Source organism: Cervus canadensis, chromosome 33 (assembly GCF_019320065.1).
Source record: "Cervus canadensis isolate Bull #8, Minnesota chromosome 33, ASM1932006v1, whole genome shotgun sequence".
NCBI classification, from domain to species: domain Eukaryota; kingdom Metazoa; phylum Chordata; class Mammalia; order Artiodactyla; family Cervidae; genus Cervus; species Cervus canadensis.
This window is the reverse complement of record NC_057418.1, coordinates 30,392,369-30,415,371: the sequence shown is the minus strand read 5'-3', so window position 1 is coordinate 30,415,371 and position 23,003 is coordinate 30,392,369. Positions and strand designations below refer to the sequence as shown.

Here is a 23,003-nt window from a genome sequence, read left to right as displayed (position 1 = left end):
TAGCATCTTAGGGGGGATATGACCTAAGCTAAGGTGGCACTGCCAATACCATCACAGTGAATACAGGCCAAAAAACGTTTAAAATGAGGCAGAGCGTAAGACCGCAAAGGCAAGATGGCCACTGCCATCCTGAAGGGGAAGAGATTTGGGGTCGGATTCCTTAGAGAGTGAGGCTTTCCAGGGTTGCAGTCCCAGAAGGCTCCTCCTCCCATCAGGAAGACAGGGAGTGGGCTGAGTTTTTTTTTTTTCATATTTATTTATACTTATTGATTTATTTTTCTGTGCCAAGTGTTAGTTGCGGCAGGCGGGATCTTCGATGTTTGTTGCAGCATGCGGGATCTTTCATTGTGGCATGCAGATCCATAGTCGCAGCTTGCAGGAGCTAGTTCCTTGGCCAAGGATTGAACGCTGTATTGTGAGCATGGAGTCTTAGCCACTGAACCACTAGGAAGTCCCTGGGCTGACAGTTTAAGTGTGAATTTCATTTCAAGAGCCAAGAAAGGGAAATTGTACCTTTTATAGGTGAGATTGGCTGTAAGGAACAAATTTGCAAGGAGAGGATAAGAACAAGCAGGTTGATCAGAAAGGTCAGGAATTTTAAACACCCGGAATATCTGGTTTGGGTGTTTGACTTTTATTCCATGGAGGGAGGACAGGAGCAGGAGACACTGGATGTGGGATCCCAGTTACAGCGCTCTGTGGCCAAGTGATAATGACACATACACCAGAGACTGACTGTGACAGAGGCATGAAATGGAAGGGATAGGTAGACGGGAGATATTTTGAAAAAATAATGAAAAGAGTTGGCTGTCCAACTAGATATGGAGGTTCAGGGAAGTTAGGAGGTAAAGAAGAGTCTAAGATTTGCCCCTGGGGAATCACTAACAGGCATCGTGTCTCCAACAGAAACTAGTGACATTGTAGGGGGTGGGCAGGGAGCTGGATTCCGTGATGAGATAATGATGAACTTAGTTTCAGTGTTAATTTTTAAGGAATGTCAGGTCATACAATGAGCTATGTGACCAGAGAGCCATTAGAGATGCAAGAATGGAAACTGGGACAGAGGGCTAGGCTTGATATTCAGATCCTTGTGGGAGAAGAAGGTGCTGTCTAGGGCCATCTCACTATGCATTCATCTACCCATGCGTGTATGTACATGTGTTCAGTTCAGTCGCTCAGTCGTGTCTGACTGTTCGCAACCCCACAGACCCAGCACGCCAGTCTTCCCTGTCCATCACCAACTCCCGGAGCCTACTCAAACTCACATCCATCACACTGGTGATGCCATCCAACCATCTCATCCTCTGTTGTCCCCTTCTCCTCCCACCTTTAATCTTTCTGAGCAACTCACTAACTTATTCACTGGCTCTCCATTCACACATTAATGTATTTGCTTTTCATTTATCCATCCATTAATTCCTCATATTCTTATTAGAATCCCTGCTGAGTGCCAGGTGTCATGATGCTCTTGAGGAAAGGGACAAGACACACTCTTGCCCCCAGGATGCTCACTGCTGAAAGTCCCAGTCTCTGCTGGTCAGCACTTTGACTTTCATCCACTTCTCCCCTAGCTGCTGCCTCAGTTTCTTTTTCTGTACAAAGCAGCTGCCAGTGTGAGATCTAGAGTGAAAACGTTTCAGATTTGCTGAAGTAATGACCCATGGACGGGAATGTGGGGTTATATTTTCTAAACATTCTAGGACATGTGTTGCTTTTAAATTTAAAACAGATAGAAAGGACAGTTGCCAGGACAGAAAAAGCGAGTTTTCCAGACAGTGATCATATTTGAGTTGGACTTCCAAGTAAATGGAGCCCAAAGGCATTACCTTCCTGGAAGTTATATGCTGAGGACACACTGTCTTTGGGGCCGAACCCAAGGACGCCTCGGCTCACACAGATGCAAGGCTGCTCTTAAGAGGGTTTTGAGGGTCTGGGGCTTGGGAGTTGAGTCCCACGGGGTTGATTTGTCTGGGAAAGACTCTCTGGGTTCAGACTCCTATCCTGGTCTCTGTGTTCGTTTTCGCACATGGATCTTCTCTTTGTGCATCTGGTCAATAGTTTATTCCCAAGAACGTGAAGTCATTGTTGGCCGGAGAACTTGAGCCCTTGGAATTTAACTCCTGCCTGAGTGTCTGGTTGTCTGGATTCCTCGTGTCCTCGGCACCCCCGGGGCTCACTCCAAGCAGGCAGGTGTTGGAGACAGAGCCGTGGGTAGATCGGGGAAGGGGGAGCGGCGGGGAGGGAGACACGAGAAAGGATGCCTCCAGGCTTTTCTGCGCTGGTGTCATGACTCACAAATGTGATCTTCGTTTGTTTCATGTGCTGCCAGGGGCGCCTGCAGTGGTGCTCTTTCCTGCCTCTTTCCAGCTCCAATTCTCCACACTCCCCACGACCAGTCAGGCTCTGCTCCGCCGGGAAGGGTCTGCAAGCTGGCTTTCCACTGAGCGGTCAGAACAACCTCTCCAAGAGCTTTGGGAAGACCCCAGGTCCTCTGCGGCGCTGCCAGGGGCAGAGCTCTCAGACTCCAGAGGACACAGATTCCCTTGTGTCCTAGGTGGCTTCTGCCCCTGGGAGTGCAAATGCTCGGAATGTGGGCCGGTTAGCGCCCACTGCTGTTCTGGGATCAGGAGGTGGTCCTGATGGGATCAGGGAGGGTCCCTCCACAGTGAAGGGCTGCTGGGAGATTCACTCCTTAAACATAACCTTCACTTCTGCGTGTGTAGGACGTGGTGGAGGAGGGCCCCTCAACTCATCAGAAGTGACTTGGAGGCTGGGGCTGGGGCTTTCACGTCCTCTACACCAATCCCTTACACACGCAGCACCCAGCACACACACGGCACGCGTGGCTGTCTGCTGCTGGTGGAGGCTCAGCAGATGGTCTGTGGTTCTTCTGTGAAAGCTGGGATGAGAGACGAACCTTAGGATGTGCTCTGGCTGTCTAGAGCTGCCTACGCACACCCCAGGGCCTGGGTTTATAAAAAGAGAAGCTTATTATTATGCATGTGGATGCTACGGGACAGAAATTTAAATACGGTACACCAGGCTGGCTTATCTCTGCCTCCATGGTGTCTGAGGTCTCACCTGGGGAGACCAGAACATCTGAGAGGGTCTTGAACAATGGAACTGGTTCTTCCCTCACATGTCAGGTGCCCGGGCTGAGATGACAGGAAAGCTGGCCTGGGGGGCTCTCCACCGGAGTGCCTACATGTGGCCTCTTCAAGTGGCTGGAGCTTCCTCCCAACATGGTGGCCCTGGGGTCACCAGATTTCTGACCTGGAGGGTCAGAGCCCCCAGAGAGAGTGTTTTGGTAAGTAAGTCCTTTTCTGCCTGCCTTAGGGGCCCCAGAGAGTCATTTCCACCCCCTTCTACAGGTCAGAGCCGTCACAGACGCCTCCAGAATCAAGGGAAGAGAGGCCCGGCCTTCGGGGGACAGAGTGTCAAAGCACTTGAGGTCTTGCTGTAAGGCTGCCACCGGCCCCAGCTGTTTGAAGCACCTCCCTCGGCATCAGAAACAGGGAGGTGATGGGTGGGAAGATGAGAAAATCCTTTGGCCACAGAAAGCAATGATAATTTTAAAAAGTTTTTAGCTTCAGGGGCCCCAACCCCGAGTCCTGAGAGCTCCCTGGTCCAATTCCTCTTTGGCGGGGGTGGCAGCAAGGGTCCCTGGGTGTCATCAGCAGTGCCACCCTGGGGGGCTGCCTTGGGCCTGGGCACAGGCACTCAGAAGCTCACATCAGCTTCTGAGTACAAGGCTCATACCTCCACTCACATCCACATAAGAACTGTGAAGAATTTTCCATTTGAAACTTCCTACAAGCAGCTCTTTCTGGTCCCCCAAGATCAATATTTCATAGAACTTTTCTCTGATTTAGGGATTCCCAGGTGGCACTATTGGTAAAGAACCAGCCTGCCAATGCAGAAGACATAAGAGACACAGGTTCAATGCCTGGGTCAGCAAGATCCCCTGGAGTAGGAAATGACAAACCACTCCAGTATTCTTGCTTGGAGAATTCCATGGACAGAGGAGCCAGGTGGGCTACAGTCCATGGGGTCGCAAAGAGTCAGACACGACTGAAGCGACTTAGCATGCAAGCATGCACACTCTCTGATTTGGGAGCATGACCCTCACAGGGGCTCTCTCAGGGCAGCAAGGACTCATTGCGGGGCTGGAGTCAGCAAGGCTTAGCGCAGATGCCCCACCCTCGTCCCAAAGCTTGACGTTGTCGGGAGAAGGGCACTCATGGGAGACGCGTCCTCAGATCCCGCCTCTGGCCTGGAGGAAGCTGGCCTTTGTTTGATCTTTTATCTGAAACTCCGTGGGAAGTTTCAGTTTCCAGCTGGGGATGGTGATGAGTGTCTGTGAAATGCATCATCAATGAACTTCAACCCACGAACATGACTGTAAATGCCTTAGAGATAAGCATTATCTGAGCGTCATCATGACTGCCTAGGAGCTAGCGAAGAGAACGTTGATGCTATTCTGGGTAGCCTTTGAAAAATGCAAATCATCATTAGTTCCCTTCGATTTACCAGCTCCTTGTGGCCGTGGGGTCAGGTTCGGTTGCCACTGTAAAAGCATTTTACCATTCGATGGTTCGGTCCAGGGGTGTTCTCAATGGGAGCAGCATGACTTAGGAAGGAATCTTCGCTTATGACTCATGCCTGCAACTTGACCCTCCCAGGGGAGGCAGCTGACTCTGGCGCTGGAAAATAGCCGATGAGGACAATTCTCAGTCCTAAGTTCTGCTTCAAGCTGCTTTCAGAGCGGAGGAGCCCTCGTGAGCCTCTGGAACCTTAAGGAAGAGGCCTGCTGGGCACAAGTCTTGAGGCTTCATGAAGAAACGCCTTCCTGTGTCATCTTTAAAAGACTTCATTTGCATTTGGAGGTGATTCAAGATTAAAAAGGGGGACGTGAAATCTAGAGGGTAAGTGAAGCAAAGAGTAGAAGGGGAGGGGACCACGGAGAAGACACGCCAGGAAATATGAATGGCTCAAAATATGAGTGCTCAAAATAGCATCTCAGCTCAGTCAGACCCAAGACAATGCTGACTCATCATTTATTCCTTCATGAATAAAGTACTCAGTTCTGATCCATTCAGGTGAAAGAAATAATTGTGAAGCTATCTCCATAGGTGGAAGCCCTTACAGAAATCCTGTGTGGAACTCTAAAATAATCACCCTCTGCTTTGTCTCATTCCTAGACAGCTCCACCCCATAGCATGTCCAATATTGGATAATTAGATCTGCGAGGCTTTGACAAAGTCAACTTCCTAATGTAAAGCATCCTGGCTGCAAGGGAGGATGCCCTTTGATAAAAGCATGGGATAGGATCATTGCCTGGCAGCTGTGAGTTCTCATCCTCATTCCTCCCAACCTGGTTTCCACACATCTGGAGCTGTGGATTGTTTATTTATTGTGTTTTTGGCTGAAGCACAGAGGTCAGGCACCTTTGCACACTGCGGGCAGTGATGACTAAACCTGAACATTTTTGCCACCTCAAAAACCCTGGAGAAGAGAGTGTATCACATAAACACATAGAAAAACAAGTTTCCAAATTAAATAAAAGATCAGAAACTACTGGGTGAGAAACATTGAACTTCTAGATATTCTTCGATTTTCACCTAGAAATGTACCTTTCTGTCCTCTCTGCTAGGCTTTGAGCCTCCAGAGCTCAACTGTGTTTCTCTGGGTTTCTGGGAGAGCTCTCATGTTCCACACCTGGGTAGCCCACAGAGGACCTCAGTAATGGATGGGGTATTGGTAGCAACCTTGCGGGCAGGTCTCATGGTTCAGCCTGGCCAAGTAGCAGGTACATTGAGGAAAGCAACTGTGTTTTCATGGACAAACAGGCTTACACCTGCAACAGAAAAAGATTTCTGTGCTGGGAGCCCAGTGGTTCATTCTGGAGGCTGAGGGCTGCCAGGAGGACGAGCTTTTTTGACTTTCTTAGACCAAGGATGGAGGATGGGGTGAGAGCCCTGGCCCATGGGGATGCACCCACGTGAACATCCCAGCACTGTCAGCAGTGGCTGGGTTTAGCTTCAGCAGAATGGGCACCCTGGGGAACCTTTTCATCCCTAGATTGGCTCCTACCACCTGACCCGCTCCACTCTTGCTCCTTGGAAGAAAAGCTATGATGAACCTAGACAGCATATTAAAAAGCAGAGGCATCACTTTACAGACAAAGTCCATCTAGTCAAAGCTATGCTTTTTCCGGTAGTCATGTATGGATGAGAGTTGGGCTGTAAAGAAGGCTGAGCACCGAAGAGTTGATGCTTTTGAACTGTGGTGTTGGAGAAGACTCTTGAGAGTCCCTTGGACTACAAGGAGATCCAACCAGTCCATCCTAATGGAAATCAGTCCTGAATATTCATTAGAATATTCATTGATGCTAAAGCTGAAACTCTAATACTTTGGTCACCTGATGAGAAGAACTGACTCATTGGAAAAGACCCTGATGGGAAAGATTGAAGGCAGGAGGAGAAGGGGACGACAGAGGATGAGATGGTTGGATGGCATCACTGACTCAATGGACATGAGTTTGAGCAAGCTCCGGGAGTTGGTGATGGACAGGGAAGCCTGGTGTGCTGCAGTCCATGGGGTCGCAAAGAGTCAGACACAACTGAGCTCCTGAACAACAACCTGACACTCTCAAGAGGGGCAGGATTCCTGCGAGTTTCTCTGAGTTTGGGTTTTGGCATCTGCCGTTAATAAACAGAGCACACCCTGCCGCCTCCTCTGTTCTGGATGGCTATGGCTCATGTTCCGACTTTCAAGATCGAGAGGACTTTTTTTTTTAATCACTTTACATTTTAAAAAAAAATTGTGGGCTTAATAACTTCTCAGCTTAAAGTTTTATTTTCTAAAGCCTCTTGGTAGCAAAGTGTGACAGAATGCCTAGAAAAATGAGGTACTGAATAGACCCAGGTGAACTGGGAGCCCAGTGCTCCCTGCTTTCAAAAGTCCTCATTGTCTCCAGAGGGAACATGACTCAGTCCCTCTGAACACAGGCCTCTCCTCTCAGGGGACCATGTTCTCTGGGCAGCAGGAGCCACATCTGACTCGTGGGGGCCTGCTCCTTTCTGCTTTCGGGCCGGCCCTCAGAGGACACGGAGCCTGAGAACTAACTGAAGGGTGGGGTCACCTTCGGCCCTGTGCCCTTGGCTTGGATGCAAGCTGTCTTTGAAGTGGTCCTGATGACATGAGAAGGTCACTGGTGGCCCTCAAGACCCGGGTGCTTGGCATTGTACAGAGTTTGGGGTTCTGTGGATGTTTGTCCAAAGGTGGCTACCAAAATCCTGCACGTGTTTTTGCTAAGTCACTTGAGTCGTGTCTGACTCTTTGCGACCCTAAGGACTGTAGCCCTCCAGGCTCCTCTGTCCATGGGTTTCTCCAGGTGAGAATACTGCAGTGGGTTGCCATGCCCTCCTCCAGTGGGTCTGTCCGACCCAGGGATTGAACCCACATCTCTGATGTCTCCTGCATGGGCAGTCGGATTCTTTACCACTAGCGCCACCTGGGAAGCCTTCCCAAACCCTGGCCAGTCCCTATTCTCTCTTTTTAAAAAATATTTATTTACTTATCTGGCTGTGCCAGGTCTTAGTTGGTGGGGTCTTCAATCTTTGTTGCAGCATGAGGGATCTAGTTCCCTGTCCAGGGACTGTGAGCATAGAGTCTTAGCCACTGGACCGCTGGAGAGGTCCCCCTCTTCTCTTCTGAAATGTGGCTTGGTCTCTCCTCTCATCTGAAGGTGGAGCCCTTTGCCTCTCTCCTTGAGACTCAGATGGCCCTTTGACCTGCTTTGCCAGCAGAAGAAGAGATGCTGTTTCATCTTCAAACCTGTGCATGATGGGTTGTTTTTTTTTCCCCCCGAGGATGCAGATCCGGTGAACAGGAGTGAGCTGAGGCAACTGGTCATGTGTGAGCAGCTCTGGTTCCTGCCTGCTTCCCGTGAATGGATCACCCGGCACAGGGCTTTTCCAGATCTGCAGGCTTGCATTGGACACTACAGGCTGGCCTCAGAGCAAGCATTCTCAATCTTTGGAAAAGGAGGAATCATAATCCTTTGATAATATTTTCCTAAGAGCAGTAAATCATGTGTTCTCCTTTGTACGAAACTTTCCTCTCGCAGTCTGGAGCAGTAGCTCCGCTTTTCACTAACTAGCAATGTGGCCTCAGCCTTCCTACCTGTAAAGGCAAGGTGGCACCATCCATGTTTGGTGGAGATGCTGGAGAATTGAGGTCACTGCCCCCACCCAGCAGTGCTGGGCAGGGGCTTTTTGATGGCTGTGTCCATCTCTCTGGGTCCCCTCGAGTTGGTCGGCCTTGGCTCCTGGCTTGCTCCATTTTCGGGACCCAACATCCATATGTGTCTTGGACTGAGACTGACTCTTCCCTGTCAACATTCAAGTCTGCTGTCGCGTTTCTCCGTGGCTCCTGGGTTCTGTGACTTACCTTCCAGGCAGGGTCCCTGCAGTCCCCTCCCGCCTGCCTGGGGGTTCTCGGGGCAGCCCCGCCCACTCGGTTCATCTCGGCTTTGAAGTTGAGACCCAGACACCCCTCAGCAGGCACCGTCCTTTGACTTCTTTCTAGAGAGAGGGTTGGCTATGTAGAGTCATTCATTTCTTGCCAAAATCATCTTCTTGTGTGTTTCTGGCCAAGGTTAAGGAAAAGAAAGAATAGCAAACGTCCTGGAAAAAAGCCCTTTTTTATGATCTGTATGATCCTGAGCTTATTAGGTCTGTCCTTAAGTGAGACTCAGTAAGAAAGCTCTCATATAAAACGTCCCGTTTGGAGAATCCTGCCTCCCAGCCTCTCCCCCTCCCCAGGCCCATCTCTGCTGCAGATCTGTCTGTTGGCTCCATACCAGGCTCCCAACCTGCTTATGCTCTTTGTGTCTTCCCCTCTATCAAAACATGTTCTCAGGAAGGGCTCTTAGGAATCTACGTCTACTGTACTGCAAACTACCATGACCAATGTTACCGGGTGATGCTGTGTGCTAAGTCGCTGAGTCCTGTCCGACTCTTTGCGACCCCATGGACTGTAGCCCACCAGGCTCCTCTGTCCACGGGATTCTCCAGGCAAGAATACTGGGGTGGGCTGTTGTGCCCTTCTCCAAAGTTACTGTAATGAGTATTAAATGCAATAGGGGATAAAGCTTGAAGTCAAAGGAATGACTCTCTAAATGTGGAATATCAACTTTGAGTGGCAAGCTGATATTGAATAGAAGGGTTGTGGAGTCAGGGTGAAAGAGTCTCACTATTAGAGAGACTAGAAGAGCCTCTAATCACATGTTGATCACCAACTACCTTCTGGCCTCCTACTCCAGAACTGAGCAGCAAATGTTGAGAACCTGCCCTGAGCTCAATTAGGTCACACACTGTAGGGGTTGCTGGTAGTGACCTTGACCTTGTCACGTTCCCTTGACTGTGCTCCTGCCTGGACTTCTGGGAGCCCCTGTTCCTGTCACGTGGCACTTCCCATTGTCCATACATTCCCAGTGCACACTTCTTTTTTCCTCTCCGTCGTGTGACTCTTGACTCTAAGTCCGGGTAACCCTATGATGGTTTATGTTGGAGGGGGAATTGAGACTGGATCTGGGGGGGTCACCTGCCCCCGCTGGGCTCCCTCCTCTACTCTGAGCAGTGGGACAAGATTTGCAAAGTAAGAATGTCTGGCAGTGGAAAATTTGGGAGACCTCCTGCAAATAAGCCTCATCAAGGTAACTGAGACATAAATATCTTGTTCAGAATGAATGTAAAGAAATTAGTCTTCTTTATCTTCACCTCTCATTTTTACATGTCAATCAATAATACATTTTCGTGTGTGTGTTGATTTTAAAGCTTGGTTCTATGTGGGGACGATTCAATAACTGTTCTGAGTCATTCACACTTTAATATGAAAGAAGGAGTTGGAAGAGCACTTAATGTCTGGAGAGTGTCCTAGTGGTTCCAGACAGCATCAGAGCTGCTCTGCTCACGGGTAGGGAGCAGAGTACGTGGATGTCCACGGGTCCACTTCACATTACTCAGCTTCTACTTTAGAGAAATTTGAAGTTACACGACAAAAACACATCCCATCACTCTCACTCCCGTATTTAAACCATGACTTGTCAATGGTGCAGGGACTAAGGCCCAATTTTGAATCGATCCTGGGTCTTCCTTCCATAGGCAGTAACTCATCACAGAAAAGAAGGAGAATATTATGGTTATGGATTAGCTTCCCTGGTGGCTCAGATGGTAAAGAATCTGCCTGCAATGCAGGAGACCTGTGTTTGATCCCTGGGTCAGGAAAATTCCCTGGAGAAGGGAATGACAACCCACTCCAGTAATCTTGCCTGGAGGATCCCGGCAAGAATGGACAAAGGAGCCTGGTGGGCTATAGTCTATGGGGTGGCAAAGAGTCAGACACAACTTAGTGACTAACATATTATGGTTATGTATCAGGGAGTAAACTTTGATAATATTTAATTGGAAATGTTTTCTGTCTTTTGCTAAACTTGTGGTAGATGATGTGTACTCTGCTATCTAAGAGAAAGTGATTTTTTACAAAAAAGAAGAGTCATCTTTAAAAGTTACAAACATAATTTAGTTCATGATGTGAAATTTCTGGATCAAAACAAATCTGTACTGTAGATCTGAAAAATTATATGCATTTTCATCTGTAACTGGAGCTCCAGTGGCTTTCTTTCTCTTTTTAAAATTAAAGAATGGTCGATGCTTAATGCAAGATTCAGGACATCTGCAAGGTCCCCCAAAATGAGTCCTGGGGTGGGGGTGGGTCTCCAGGGAGCTCTTGCCCCTGGTCCACCCAGGACCACTTGGCCCCACCATTTCTTCTTCTCTTTCCATTCACCCATTCATCAGCCTCTCATATTGTTTTGGGCATTTCTAAGAGACCGGCACTTCTTTTAGGCATTCTGCATTCTGCACTTTTAGGCATTTCTAAGAGAGCTGGATGAAGCACAGGCTACAATCAAGATTGCCGGGAGAAATAACTTCAGATGCACAGATGACCCTTATGGCAGAAAGTGAAGAGGAACTAAAGAGCCTCTTGATGAAAGTGAAAGAGGAGAGTGAAAAAGTTGGCTTAAAACTCAACATTCAGAAAACAAAGATCATGGCATCTGGTCCCATAACTTCATGCAAATAGATGGAAAAACAATGGAAATAGTGAGAGACTTTATTTTTGGGGGCTCCAAAATCACTGCAGATGGTGACTGCAGCCATGAAATTAAAAGACTGTTGCTCCTTGGAAGAAAAGCTATGACAAACCTAGAAAGTGTGTTAAAAAGCAGAGACATCACTTTGCCAACTTTGTAGACCAAAACCTAGACAGTGTATTAAAAAGCAGAGACATCACTTTGCCATAACTCCGTCTAGTCAAAGGTATGGTTTTTCCAGTAGTCATGTATGGATGTGAGAGTTGGATTATAAAGAAAGCTAAATGCCAAAGAATTGAGGTTTTTGAACTGTGGTGTTGGAGAAGACTCTTGAGAGTCCCTTGGACTGCAAGGAGATCCAACCAATCCATCCTAATGGAAATCAGTCCTGAATATTCATTGGAAGGACTGATGCTGAAGCTGTAGCTCCAATACTTTTGCCACCTGATGTGAAGAACCAGCTCATTGGAAAAGACCCTGATGCTGGGAAAGATTGAAGGCGGGAGGAGAAGGGGACAACAGAGGGTGAGATGGTTGGATGGCATCACCAACGCGATGGACATGAGTTTGAGTAGGCTCCAGGAGTTGGTGATGGACACGGAAGCCTGGCATGCTGCAGTCCATGGGGTCACAAAGAGTCGGACACAACTGAGTGACTGAACTGAACTGAAGAGAACGGCAGACATCCGTGCCCTGCATCCCTATGCGTGCCATTAACAGTTCAATATTTGTTACGGTCTTTTGTATAGTATCAGTCGTACTACCGTGAATGTTAATATTGTCTGGAGTTCTAGGAGGAGGCAGCACATTTTATTTTTACCTGCAGCCCCCTCTGTCCACAGGAATCAGATTTAAGTCCATGGGGCACTGAACCAGAGACAAAGGAATCACAAGTTCAGACTAAGTGTATCCAGCAAGAAACTAAAATTGGAAAGTAGGTTTTTGCAACCCTCCCAACATCCTGCATGATGTGAAAATAATAGATCAATTAGTTAATTTTTTTTTTTTTTAAAGACATCCGGCCAGCCTGCTGTTGGAATTCATACAGACCTGACAATGAACCATTGTCTGAACACTGAACTTCTTAGCTGGTTCCTTTATTGAGGGGTTGGCATAATAGGCGTCTGAGTGAAGAAACTGCTCAGAAATCTCACCTAGCCACAGCCAAACCATAAAGCTGTGGAACCAATCCTTCAGCTGCTTGAACATTGTTCTGTTGGGAGTGGGCTGTGGTGTCAGGGAGCGGAGGCTGTGAGACCTGCGCTGAGCATCTTTCCGCGCACTCAACAACCCCCTTGCCAGTCCTGGCAGGCCGCCAACAGGTGATGTAGCCATCAACAGGTGATTAACTGAAGTTGGCCACCCCTCCCAGGGAGAGGGTGGAGGGCTTTCATTTTAATAAGCTTGTCGAGGCATTTATTTAGCAAGACAAAAAAGGTTCAGAGCAGGAATGCTCTAATCTATCAGCCAACCTGGAGGAAGGAAGGGAAATCTTTTAAAACTATTTCATGGTGTATAGTTGCTTTCCAGGCTTCCCAGGTGGCGCTAGTGGTAAAGAACCCACCTGTCAATGCAGGAGACTTAAAAGACACGGGTTCATTTCCTGGGTAGGGAGGATCCCCTGGAGGTGGGTATGGCAACCCACTCCAGTATTCTTGCCTGGAGAATCCCATGGGCACAGGAGCCTGGCGGGCTACAGTCCACAGGGTTGTAAAGAGTCGGGCACAACTGAAGCGACTTAGCACACACGCTTAGTTGCTTTATAGTGTTGCGTTAGTTTCTGCTCTACAGCAAAGTAGATCAGCTGTGTGTTTACATATATCTCCTCTTTTTTGGAGGAAAGGAAATCTTTGAAACAACAGCTGTGCATCCACAAAGGTCAGGTTTTTTTTTTTTTTTTACCTTTCAAGTATGAATTTATAATAATAAATTTCATCTTTCTTTTGGCAGTCATTTCCTGAAATTATAAAACAGTATAAAGCCTGACTGTAAATAGGATAGGGTCAATGTTACTTCAGCAAAAGCACAAAAATACTGAGTTGTGGGTGGCTGGGGGAAAAAATAAGGCTTTATTTTCCACACATTTTGCTGTATTTGCTAAATTCCTCCTAGAATTTAATAATTTTATAGCCAGGATGAGGATAGGAGAGAAGTTTCATAACCTCAAAAGTGCTGAACGAGCAGGTTCTCAGAAACATTTGTAATTAGCCCTTGTTCTTCAACAACTGTTAAGCTGTTTGCCTCTAAAAATAGTTCATTGGCTTTTGCCTTTGCTAATGCCATTAGCCTGTCTATGTGCTATGCTGTGCAAAAAAACCCTCAGCCTAATGTGTCAGACTACTTTTCAACTGGACCTAACTAAGTTAATGAGGTGTAATCTAATAAAATCTTTTAAAATTAAACTTTTGTGTTTCATTTTGGTGAAAAATAAGTTTTCGGCAAAATTTAAGTCATATGATAAATGTATTATAGAATATATATTAAGACATCAAATTAGGGAGAAACAGTGGCCTTCCCATATCACTGTCCATGTCTCTCTTCTCCATCAACAACACCCAGGTTTTTTAGGGGGTACTGTCACCTACAGGGTTCTCAGCTCAACACTAGGTTTGGATGGGCTTAAGCCCATTGGTATATGCGGTGATTATACTTTCTAAAGATGGCCGTGCTTCCAAATGTTCTTCTAGTACCTTGCTGCTCTTCTATTAAGAGGCAGAGTCTGTGTACCTGCCTCTTGAACCTGGGTGCGTTTTTGCAACTGTTTCACTCAGTAGCGTAGGGTGAAGTCACGCTGCGTGGTTTCCGAGGCTGGGTCACAAAAATGCCAAACACTCACGCTTTGTTCTCCTGGGACCCTGCCAGGCGAGCACTCTGACAGTTCTGAGACCTCCACGCTGTGAGAAAGTGAAAGTGAAGCCACTCAGTCGTGTCTGACTCTTTGCGACCCCACAGACTGTAGCCCATCAGGCTCCTCCGTCCACAGAATTTTCTAGGCAAGAATGCCATTTCCTTCTCCAGGGGATCTTCCTGACTCAGGGATCGAACCTAGGTCTCCCGCATTGCAGGCAGATGCTCTGCCCTCTGAGCCACCAGGGAAGCCCTCCATGCTGTGAGGGAAGCCCGAACTGGCCCAACTGGAGAGATCACATGGAGAAGTTCCAAGACTCTAGGAGAAGGGCCAGCTCCCAGGACCGACTACCCCTCCCCGACCTTTCCATCTCCCAGCCCAGTCTGACTGTAGATGTACGAGAGACTCTAAGCCAGAGCTTACCCAAGTGAGCTTACTCAAATTCCTAACCCACAGAAACCAGGAGCCATAATGAAGTGATTGTTGTTCGAGTCCCTAAGTTGTGAAGTGACTGGCTATCCAGGGACCGATAGCCACAGAAGTAGGTCTCATCTCTTTGGCCACAGTGATTGTTGTAGGATGGACATGTGACCCAGTCCAGCCTGATCTGTGTAAGCCTGAAGCAGTTTGCTGGGAATGCTGGAATCCTTTGGGCTTGGTAGGTTGAGTACACAGGCTTGGGAGGATGCTATAGCTGCCTGACTGTAGCCAAGTGAGACAGCCAACAGGTGAAACCAACACACACAGCAAGCTGAGCAGAGAGAGGTGTCATGATGACATCATCGTGCTCTGGATCAAGCTGCACCTGAAGCCTCCACTTGATTTATTCACTACCTGCTGAAGTCATCTGCAGTCAAAAAATTCTGGAATTGTGAGTCACCATACAGATTGCAGAATTCAATACTTCATATGATACATGAAACTTTTCTATTTTATTTCTGATCCATGACCAGCTAGACATTAGACAATCTTCATTGACAGGACACTCACAGCCATCTGGAACATCAATTCTATTCCCAAGGAGCTTTAATTGTTGAGCCAAAATCTGTCTTTCAACCACAGTTTTCATGAGGCAAACTAAATGTGTGTGTGTGTGTGCTCAGTTGCTCAGTTGTATCTGACTCTTTGTGACCCCCACGGACTGTAGCCCAGTAGGCTCCTCTGTCCATGGGATTTTCCAGGCAAGAATATTGGAGTGGGTTGACATTTCCTACTCCAGGAGATCTTCCCAACCCAGGGGTCAAGCTCGTGTCTCTTGCATCTCCTGTATGGGCAGGTGGATTCTTTACCACTGTGCCACCTGGGGAGGGTAAGTTTGAGCAAGTTGCTTAAGAAAGAATTTCATGAAATTCAAATTGCCATGATGGAGTGACGTGGGCTGGATGCCATCATAGCTTGATTGACAACCATTTGATCACTTTCTACTTAAATAGCATTGATTCATTGATCAATCTAAATAAGCATCTGATAACAATGACCAAACCCAACAAGATAAAATTGGAAAAAGATAAACATAATTTTCTGCCCCTTATTCCTCTCAAAATCAACCATATAAGTAAAAGAGAAATGAAAACTGATAGAGTTCAGAGGTAACAGATACAGAAAGACTTAGAAATTTCACTTGTCAAAAAGGCTTGATGCAAGACAAGAGAGTTATGTGCTTATTTTAAAAGTTGATGTGATCTTAGATTGGATCAGCAGAAGCACAGTGTCCAAAAAACAGCTGGTGACTATCTTTTCTCTGTGCTGGTTGGACTTACTCTGGAGTACAATGCTGGCTTTGTGGATGCCACATGCTAAGAGACAAATTGACCAGTGCATGTTTAGAAGCAACTGGGGAATAGTGAGAAAAGCTGAAATCTTATCAAAAGAGACATGGTTAAAGGATATGGACATGTGCCTGGAAACGACTCTGTGTAACATCTGGGCTTCTGGAAAGTCTGATCAAGTCACTATTTCATCCTTTCGGGGGAAGCCCCCTGGGGGAAGATTCACAGTAGCCTGCCAAGTGAGAATTTTAAAGCTACATCTTCTAACATATCTCTGCCTTCATCTGCAGGACTGGGAAATCCTTGAGATGCTGATGGGAGCTCCAGAACCATTTCCTCAGAAAAATCACAGAAACGAAGTAACTTGAAAAACTTTTGAGCTTACGGTTTCCTCTGAGGTACACACATCCCATGTAGAGAAGCCCTGTCCATTCATTTCCTTCTGCCTGTTTCCTCTTCTCCAGAGAAGTAAATATTACAAAGTCATTGCTTGAAATAGCCAAGAGTGAAGGGTTATTTTTTTTAGAGATTTTATTTCTCTTTCTCACCTTCAGAGCAGTGCAAAGATCATTAAAACCTTCTCTTTTGCTGGCATTTTTTTTTCATCTTTTCCTTAATACATTTTTTGTTTCCTTCCCTTTTCTGGTCTCTTCTCACCTGCCTCTCCTTCCTCAACAAGGAAAGAAGGCAGAGATGCATTGTCAGTGGTGTTGAGGCTGGGGAGCATGGCTGGAGGGAGGCTTGAACTGGCCAAGGGCTCATTCTGTTTCTTCCTTGACCTCTGACCCTCCCTTCCTGCCCATGCGCCCTCTGCCCTCTGCCGGGTCTCATCTTTCTGTTGTTGTTGTTTATTTTTAATTGGAGAGCAATTGCTTTATAATATTGTGTTGGTCTCTGCCATACATCAACATGAATCAGCCATAGGTATACATATATTCCTTGCTTCTTGAACCTCCCTCCTACCTCCCATCCCACCCCACCCCACTGGTTATGACAGAGCACCAGGCTGAGCTCTCTGCATCCCACAGCAAATTCTCGCTGGCGATCTGTTTTACATATGGTAATATATACGTTTCAATGCTCCTCTCTAAATTTATCCTACCCTCTCCTTCCCACACTGTGTGCTGAAGTCTGTTCTCTATGTCTGCATCTCCATTGCTGCCCTGCCAACAGGTTCATCTGCGTCCCATCTTCACTCCAGAATCCTGCAGGTTCTATGACACTCAGATAGGAGTCTCTATGTGATAGACATGCTGACTTCACCGGAGAGATCTGGGCATTAGGAGGTGGTGGTTACTTGTGTAGATCCTGAGCTTTGATAAAATATGGTTTCAGTGAACATTTGATGTCAACTTGAATTGTAACTGAAATTATTTTTAGACTTGTCTCTACAAATAGATTATAAATGTCTCGTGGGTTGAGGTTTCATGCTATATTACCTTTGTGACTTTCACAGGAAATGGTAACACAGCTCATATTATTGCCTCTGCCTTGTGTAAACTATCGGCATCTGTATGTGTGCTCAGTTGCTCAGCGATATCCAGCTCTTTGTGATCCCATGGACTGTAGTTCTCCAGGCTCCTCTGTCCATGGAATTCTCCAGGTAAGAATACTGGAGTGGGTTGAAAATAAGACCAGATATACATCCACCAAAGGAAAGGAAATCAGAGTCTTAGAGAGATATCTGCACCCTCCTGTTCATTGTAGGGTTATTTGCCATAACCAAGTCTTAAGAAACAAGGTGAATGTCCATCAACAGACGAATTGATAAAGAAGATGTATATTACATATATAATATATATGAAGTGAAGTACAGGTGTTAGTCGCTCAGTCGTGTCTGACTCTTTGCAAACCTGAGGACTGCAGCCCGCCAGCCTCCTCTGTCCATGGGATTCTCCAGGCGAGAATATTGGAGTGGTTTTTCCATTTCCTTCTCCAGGGGATCTTCCCCACCCAGGGATCAAACCCACATCTCCTGCATTGCTGGCAGATTCCTTATCGTCTAAGCCACCAGCCCAGCCTACATAATGGACAGTTATTCAGCCATAAGCAAGAAGGAAATCTTGACATTTGTGACAACATGGCCTGACCTTGAGGGTGTTAAGTAAAATAAGTTAGAAAAGACATACTGTATAACTTCACTTCCATGTGGAATCTGAAAAAACTGAAGTCATACAATCAGAGTGGAGTGGCAGTCCCCAGGAGACGGGGGGTGGGGGGGTGGGGTGGGGGAAAGTGTTCACATTTCTAGTTAGAAGACGAATGAGTTCTGGGGATCTAACGTGCAGCATGGTGATTGACGTTGATACCACAAATGATGCATTTAAAAAGTGTCAAGAGAGTAGATCTTCCATGTTCTCACCACAGGAAAGAAATCGTAACTGTACGTGAGGGAGGTATCGCTAACCCTAAGGTGGTGATCATTTTACAGCATACAGATACATCATGTCAGCATATTGTCCACCTTAACCTTATACTGTGATGTGTCAATTACATCTCAGAAAAGCTAGAACACGAAAAAGATAACTCCAAGTGATGAGCTCCTGGATAACTGAGAGTCGGTTAATAATCTTAGGAAATGAGAGCACAGGTTATGGACTCAGCTGCCAGACTGGAGCTGAATTCACGTTGCAGCTACTAGGTGCATCACCTTGGGCGAGTCCCCAGGCTTCTTGGCTCCCAGTTTTCCCACACATAAAGTGGAATCATGCTGTATCATGAGGCTTTGTTGTTTAGTCGCCAAGTCGTGTCTGTCTCTTTGCGACCACATGAACTCTAGCCCACCAGGCTCCTCTGTCCATCGGATTTCCCAGGCAGAGATACTGGAGTGGGTTACCATTTTCCTTCTCCAGGGGATCTTCCTGATCCAGGGATCAAACCCATGTCTCCTGCATTGCAGACAAATTCTTTACCACTGAACCACTTGGGAAACCCATCATGAGGCTTATGAGGGTTAAATGAAATAATTTATAAGACAGTTAACCCAGTACCTGAGGCCCATACTCAAAAATGTTAGTTATTGAGACTTCCCTGGTAGTCCAGTGGTTGGAACTTCACCTTCCATCACAGGGGGTACGGGTTCGATCCCTAGTCGGGAAGCTAGGTTCCCCCATGCCTCATGGCCGAAAGACCAAAACAGAAAACATAAACAATGTTGTAACAAACTCAGTAGAGACTTTAAAATGGCCCACATAAAAACAGATTCTTTAGAAAAAAATGTTAGTTATTGCTATTTTCCTGAATATGGTCTTTACCTGTATTTGGGGGAGCCTCCAAAATTTCCAACGGGAAGCACAGTTTGCATCAGACCAGCTGTGTCTGAGACACCAGTCCCTTCTTCCATCGATGCTGCGGTGCAGCTTGTTGTCACAACACAAGGGGATTAAGCATTCCACGAAGAAGTAAAAACTCGTGGAGACCCTCCAAACATCCGATTCCCATGAATGTCTTACCAAAAGGGAATTGAAATGACTGACTGAATTTATTCAGTGTATTTATTGCCAACTTCTGGATTTTCTTCATGCTCTATCCCATGTTCCAGTGTGTCCAGTTGTCTTAAATACCGTCCGGCCTTATTTCATTTATGAAAATCAGGTGCAACCGAGCTGCCTTAAGCAAATAAAGCACTTATTCCTTCCAGTCTTCAACCTTAAGCCTAATGTTATATGTTCCACACTCCAGCTTCACTTCCTTCCTGACACGCGTCCTCCCAGTTCTGCAGCCCAGAGCCTAAGAGATGGACATCTGTCAGTGGACCGGGGCTGGAAGATGGTGGCTGTGCTCCCTGGAGTCCAGGGCTTTACCTGAGGACAACATGGTGTGTTCACAGGATTCCAGATCTGCAGCAGGGGATCCCATGCAGTTCTCATGAAGGTGGCTGTGCTCCCTGGCCACCTTCATGTTCTCATGATGTTTTCATGATGGTGGCCATGCTCCCTGGGGTCCAGGGCTTTACCTGATGACAACATGGTGAGTTCAAAGGATTCCAGATCTGCAGCAGGGGAGCCAACGCAGTTCTCATGAAGGGGAGCCTGGTAAAGGGGCTCAAGAAGGGGAGCTCATCATTTGTCTAAAAAAGGAGCATGTTCTCCGGCAAGGGTCTGGGCTGGAACGCTGCTTTCTCTCTGTGTCGACAACCTGCTGAACCACCCCCTGGCCTCCAGGAGGGGAGCACAAAGGGCCTTGTCTGGTGGTAGCCACCCTGGCTCCATTTGGAATAAAACCCACAAGGAGAAACGTACAGAGGAAACTATTCCGGAGCGGGAACGGGGTGTGTTTCAGACATGAAGTCTGCAGAGAAAAATCTGTAGACTTTTTTTTTTAAAGAAAAACAAGTCCCTGGAAATGAACTTTTGGAGAGAGATCGTTTGTGCAGGAAATCTTCCCAGAAGGTGAAAAAAGAAACCAAGCTAAGAAGCAATCCAAATGAGAACATCCCCTCCCTGCTCCACAAGGAACGGAAGTGGGAGACGGAAGTTGAGGCTTGAAAAGCTCACAAAAGCTCAGCTGGGGCCCTGGGTGGGCTGAGCAGAAATCCAGTGAGAATTGTCCTCAATGCTGGTTTTCTGTCTGTGTAGCCACTGCTCTGGACCCTTACCTCTCCTTGTGGCTGGGGAAATCCTGTAGTGAGTGACCACGTGCCCCTGGGCTGTTTGTGTGCCCATTCATTGTCTCTTCTTTCCTCTTCCTTTTTCTCCCTGTCTGGACACTCACCCCTTCCCTGCTGCTCTCCTGCCCCCATTTTGGTGTTTGTGTTTTTTTTAAAATTGAAATAGAGTTTATTTATAGTGTTGTGTTAGTTTCAGGTATATAGTATTTTTTTTTTTTTTTTTTACCTTGTAAGTAAAGGGAGAAGAGAATAGATAGCACAGAATAGAAAAGAAGAGAGAATAGAATTTAAGAGGCAGGACAGGAGAGTGAGCTCAAGGGACATTCCAGGCCCCTGGATTCTGAAGTCACATGTACAACGTTACCACCATCTCTGCTGTCCCCACCCCAAGGGGCAGCAAGGCTGAGGCCAAGGGCCTGGACCCGCTGGGCTCCGATCTGGGTGTTTTGCTCACAAGATGCAGGACTTAGGGAACTGCAGAAATCTGATGTGCAATGAGCAGCCGGAAGGAATCCTTCTGCAAACTGAAGTGTAGAACTCCTGGCTCTGAGTAGTTTGGTCAATTCGGCATCAGTGCCAAGTCAAATGGTTTGCTACCTCTCACAGAGAAAATGATCTGTTTGTTTATTGATTTAATAAGGGCTGCAGCACCTACCTATGCTCTTGTGTGCCCCCTGCAAAGCACAAAGCATTGTGCACCCTTGATGTTCTGAAAGTTTCAGAGACGAGATAAGATTGTCAAGCAAGTGGCAGCCGTTTTCTCCACCAGGGGAGGTGTCCCCTCCACCAGGAGCAGATGTCAACCATCCGAGTAGTCCTGGGAAGCCAAGAAAGACCCAACCTGCACAGGTGCTGGAGGATGCCAAGCTCTCCCCCAGGGAGAAGACAGAACCCCAGCCTCAGGAGTGGGCCCCAGGCCCCATGATCAGCTGCCAAGGAGGCCCTGTGAGATTTCCAGAATCCTTCCTGGATTAGCCTGGGGGAAGGCGAATCCGAGCAGGGTCTGGATGCTGGTGGGTATAACCTGAGGTGGGAGGAGGCTTGCAAGAAGGTTCCAAGACCACTGGGCCCACAAGCTGAGCCCAGGGCAGGTGGATGAAACTGGGGGAGCTGCTGGAGGGGGCAAGGGAATTGGACAGGGCAGGCCTGGGTTCCCACTCAGAGCCGGAGGCAAGGTGTGGGGAAGAAGAGGGAAGTCTGGACATTGTTCTGAGTGGACAGTGTTCTGAGTGGACATTGTGCTGTGTGAAATTGTGTCCCCCAGCCCCCAAAGATGCACTTAAATCCTAACCCCTGTACTCGTGAAAGGACCTGATTTGGAAATAGAATCTTGGCAGTGAAATGGAGTTAAGATGAGGTCATGAAGTCCACGTGACTGCGGTCCTTGTAAGAATAGGAGAAGGACTACAGAGACAGATGGATCCAGAGGGAGAAGAATCCTGTGAAGACAAGGGGGAGAATGCCGTGACGATGCAGGCCAGTGCCTCGTGTCTACCAGCGGGGACTCCGAGATTGCTGGGGACACAGACGCCAGGAGGAAAGCGGGGCACAGACCCTCCAGAAGAGCTTCGAGAGACTGTGGCCCTGCCAATGCCTTGATTTGGGGTTTCCAGAACTGAGAGCAAATAAGTGCCTGCACAGGTGGCCTTGGAGACAAAAACAGGGAGGGTGGTTGGGTGTGTTAGGTAGTTAGAATAGGGAAAAGGAGTCCAGAATGGTGGTGGCTAAAAGACCTGGAAGGGAAGAGCCGGTGAAAATAGAACAAAGGAAGGTCCGAGGACCGAGGACCTGAGTGAGAACCTCAGGTAAAAGAAACAACACTCCTGGCTGGCCCAATTTACATAAGACAGGCCCAGGGACAGAGACACATATAAAAAGAGGAGACAAAGCTCTTCTCCCTCTCTCTCTCCCGCACGATGGGGCACTCTTCTCTTTGCGTCTTTGGGTCGACGTGCCCTCACGCCTCAAAGATGGATTTTCCTGATATTATCTAAATAAATAGAGCTGTAACACTGATTTATTCAAGAACTACAACACGGTCTGTCCTCCGAGAGCTGTGACCCGCCAAGGGGCTTTAATGTCCATCACTCCAAATTTTTGTTGTGATGAGACAAAGAACCGAAGAGCATACACTCGCCTGACAGGTGCATCCCTTTGAAATGGGACCACTCTGGTGCCAAGCACGGGCCCAGTGACCTGGGGTACCGTGTCCTGTGGCTGTGGGAGCAGATGTATCACACCCCCCGGGACCTTTCGTGGCACCAGCAAACTTGCTCTTGAGACAATTCCGGTCACGACATGGATGGCTGTCTTCCCTGACCAAGGGCTTCCTCCGCGTGTCCATACACAGTGAAACTGGTTGATCACACTTCCTCCAAAATAGCACCAGATGTTTAAGGGTGCCCCAGCCCACTCCCAGTACTTGCTGTTTCCCATTGACAAGGTTTTCCTGTTTACATGCTTGTTCTCAATCTCTAAGAAGATGTCATTAAAACTTCATTGAGCACATCTTCAGGCAAACACATTTACCAAAGACCTACGTTCAACCAAAAACAATAAGACTTACAGTAATGGGTCAAAACATAGCCTAAAAGGCCTTTGTAATTCATTGCAGAT

The 23,003-nt window shown here is 47.4% G+C and overlaps 1 long non-coding RNA gene across 4 annotated transcripts in view; it reads left to right on the top strand.

Annotated features, from left to right (window-relative positions):
- The window catches only part of LOC122434041, a 59,870-nt gene that overhangs the window by 16,893 nt on the left and 19,974 nt on the right, over positions 1-23,003 (top strand). For 2 of the 4 annotated variants that reach the window (XR_006267225.1, XR_006267227.1), the window contains exons 2-4: positions 16,069-16,176; positions 17,235-17,381; positions 19,460-22,177. This is a non-coding gene — a long non-coding RNA (uncharacterized LOC122434041). Of the gene's footprint in view, positions 1-11,728; positions 12,503-16,068; positions 16,177-17,234; positions 17,382-19,459; positions 22,178-23,003 lie in introns of those variants that run through there. The other 2 variants (XR_006267228.1, XR_006267226.1) reach the window with 2 other exon arrangements.